The sequence below is a fragment of the Austrofundulus limnaeus genome, unplaced genomic scaffold (genome assembly GCF_001266775.1).
Source record: "Austrofundulus limnaeus strain Quisiro unplaced genomic scaffold, Austrofundulus_limnaeus-1.0 Scaffold205, whole genome shotgun sequence".
Lineage (NCBI taxonomy): Eukaryota > Metazoa > Chordata > Actinopteri > Cyprinodontiformes > Rivulidae > Austrofundulus > Austrofundulus limnaeus.
In genome coordinates this window covers 836,064-840,009 of record NW_013952607.1, presented here as the reverse complement: position 1 = coordinate 840,009, position 3,946 = coordinate 836,064, and the positions used below count along the sequence as shown (strand labels likewise).

Below are 3,946 nucleotides of genomic sequence, written 5' to 3'. Positions count from 1 at the left end.
GTCATAATCATGTCTTGTGGTTATTTGACAGGAGTTTTACTTTTAAACTGTAAGTGTATTTAATTTAGTTATAATGTAAATACAACACAAATTAAACCAAAATTTAGAATAACTATCATTTTGATCCATACATTAGTAATGTCTGACTGGGCCTCGTGCCACTTTGTGTTCAACAACTTGGGCCCCGAGGTCAAAAAGGTTAAGAACCCCTGGTCCTGATCCTATTCCATGAACAACTGGATGGATTTTTTTAATAGCAACGAGTCAGTCAATTTTACAAAGCTTGAGCTATTTTTATGTGGTAGTCACTGAAAGTCAATCACAACATATAATCTGAGCAAAACATCTCTCAATATTCCTTGCATTTGTCATCATAAGATAGCCTAAAACTTTGGCATTAAAAGAAATAGGCGAAATGCAACTTTATTTGTACGTGTTTGTAATTTTTCACTCTGTAGAATATACTATGAGATTTAAAGCAGTTTTGGGACATGCTGAAACTACAAAAAAATCCTTGTAAAGTGTTTCCTCTCATGTGACAATAAAAAATTGAGAAATTAACAGTTTGGCAGCTGACGGAGCACAAAGGTGCAGTGGATAAACAGGGAAAATGAAATTGGGCCATAGAAACAGGCACTTTGATAAATGAAATCAAAGAATGTGGAAAACGAATAAAAAGGCTAGAGAACAGGGAAGAGAGAGAGAAAAGGGGGGATCTGACTTGTCAGGAACAGTGCTATTAATACTTCATAACCAGCAGTATTGAAAATTCCCAGTGAAGCGCAGCGAGGGCGCACTCATTTTGTTTGATGAGGCAAGGCTTCATGCAGACGCACTGAAAGAAGAGCCTGATTGCGCGCCCCGCCACCTTTTCTTCTAACRAGACACCTACAAGGAGGGACGACAAGAATCGGCCGAGAACAAAGGAACCGCCGGCGAGAAAATTATCCCAGATCCTTCTGAAACACCTCCCGTCATCTGTGCATCCAGCAGGCAGCAATTTGTTCACAGAATGGATCAGGTTTGCACTGAAAGTTATTTACATAAAGAAAAGATCAATTCCAGGCAACAACAAAAAAAAGTGAAGTGTTCAGATGAAGAAACACTGGTTGGCCAATAATCATGTCACTACAGAGAAACACAAACACCATGACAAAAACAAATACAGGCAGATATCAGCTTTTAGTTAAAAGGGAGAAGATTTTATCCTGTTTGAAAATAAATTCATTTGAAGAATGAACCCTTCTGCTGCCTTTGGGTTAAAATGATTCCCAACTTTTCAGGACTTAGGCCAGGGCTATTCACTTAGCTCTGGGGGTCACAGTTACTGCAGGTCGACAGCACAGGAGCCAAACATCCAGCAATTAAAGTCATTATGTAAATAAACCAAGTATTACAAAGATCTGTTACCTTTGAAATCATTTGGAGCCCTATGATAAAAGTAGTGGTAATAAAACAATATCAAAAACAAAAAGAACACATTATGCCTCCTATTTATCACAAATATTATTTTGACATCTCTGACTTGCCAAATTTTTAAACCATTTTTATTTTCACTTTCATAATTTTATCGTCAACTGCTTGTAGTTTTAACTAGCTTGGATGTTCGTACCAGCTTCTAGCCAAGATTCTGAYGTTTCTGGAGACACCAAACATGTCTGTGTTTAACTAAAGGAACTTAGAGTAATTAAAGTAGAAAACCAGGGTTTTGGGCTTGACAGATGAATGAACCAATGGGTGGGCCAAACTTTGGTGACTCACGGGCCAGATGTGGCCCGCAGGCCACCAGTTGAATAGCCCTAACTTGGGCCTTGTGGGTTATTTTGACCCCTGGGCAGGGTTAAAGGCCCAACAGTCCTTGAAAGAATGCATATCACCCATTTCCTTTCATGCCAGAGTTTTAGACGGGAATCATTATTTTGAGAAATGATGAAGTTGTTGATGTTTTACAAAAACCTTAAAAATAACGTGCAATCTGGAAAGATATTGCTAGATGACACGTTCAGACTTTTTTTGTGTCTGTTTATATGGATTAGCTGTGACGGCCATCTTGAATTAGATTGGGTAGATGCAACGGTGTCAAGTAACGAAGTACACTTTGTTACTTTACTTCAGTAGATTTTGGTTATTTAAACTTTACTGGAGTAATTATTTTTCAGCCAACTTTTTATTTCTACTCCTTACAATTTAAAAATATAAGAAGTATTTTATTTCAGCTTCTTTCCAGCTCATCATCATTCAGAAAAAAAACTATCCAGATATACGGTGACTCCTGCATAGAGTGAATTTAATTATGGTTGGATGAGAAGTATAAATACAGTATATATCATTACAATACCCTGGTTTGTACAATACATCACACCTGTACATGACACAAATYCCATCACACTCTAGCAGGACATATCAGAAATATGTAGCCTCATATGAAGATGACCGTGGCAGAGATGTTTAAGTGTCTGAAACAGCTAGACTAGTACAACCAAAATTTCAGCCATTATTGCCCTTAGAAAAATGCTTTTGGGTGGAAGGTGGGGTTGTGCACAAGAGCCCTCTATGACACAGGCTAAGCCAGGGCTACTCAACTAAATTTCTCCGGGGGCCACAATTACTGAAGGTCAACAGCTGAGGGGCCGAACATCCAGCAATTAAAGTCATTATGTAAATAAACCAAGTATTACAAAGATCTGTTACCTTTGAAATAGTTTATTTTTGCTGTATTTAATCATGAACAAACAGAACCCTATAAAAGTAGTGATAATAAAACAACATCCAAAACAAAAAGAATACATTTTGCCTCTTGATTAACACAAATAATATTTTGACATCTCTGACTTGCCAAAATTTTAAACCAATTTTATTTTCACTTTCATCATTTTATCTTTAACTGTTTATTGTTTTAACTGTCTTGAGTGTTTATAGAAAGGATTTTTACCAGCTTGTAGCCAAGATTATGACGTTTCTGTAGATACCTAATATGTCTATGTTTAAGTAAAAGAACTTAAAGTAATTAAAGTAGAAAACTGGTGGTTTGAGCTTAAGAGATGAAAGAACAAATTGGCGGACCGAACTTTGGTCACTCGCAGGCCGGATGTGGCCCACGGGCCGCCAATTGAATAGCCCTGGGCTAAGCTTTCATTTTTAATGGATTTTTTCCCCTCGCATTGTATTTACTTTTCTTTTTTTTACTAGAAGTAGATTTAAATCCAGTACTTTTACACTTGTGTAAAAAGCTTGAGTTTATACTTTCAAAAAAACTCTTTATAAACCCCAGCATCTATACTTCTTGCCAGTTTGTGGATTGGAAATGGATCAACCGGAGACAACCTTATAAGAATTAACACATCATTTATCAAAGATTACATGTAAAACCCACTGAGCAACAGATTTGCAGATCTGGGAGACAACTAGACCGATACTTCCATTCACTCGTCCATCAGCGTCTTGTCTATGTAACTCTTGACATTTTATAGTAAAGCCTGTTTCTTGTGTTTTTTATGAGAAACATATACTGGATTTGGATGTCAACCTGTCACATATCACTCTTGTCCTCCAGTTGACTGTGTCATATTTCCCTATTTGCACAGTCCTCAGTGGCCAAGGAAAGTGGACCTTGACCCCGATCATCAAACATGGTTTTCAACCAGTTTGTCCGTGACACGTGAAACATGTCATCACCTACGGCAATTTATGTGGGATTTATTACTTATTTTTAAAAGATGTGAACAAATAATAAATTGTAGTTATTAGCAGAAGCTATAGATAAAAGTAATTGACATCGCTTCAATGCTTTTGACTTTTTTGTGTAGATGTACATCCAGTCATATTTTAAAGTGTCATTAAAATCCATCCAGTGGTTCATGAGATATTTTGGTAAGAAACAAACACACACACACACACACACACACACACACACACACACACACACACACACACACACACACACACA

General features: G+C 37.1%; 1 protein-coding gene across 1 annotated transcript in view; it reads left to right on the top strand.

Annotated features, from left to right (window-relative positions):
* The window catches only part of si:dkey-22o22.2 (neural-cadherin), a gene marked incomplete at its 5' end in the record, with an annotated part of 87,386 nt that overhangs the window by 55,092 nt on the left and 28,348 nt on the right, over positions 1-3,946 (top strand).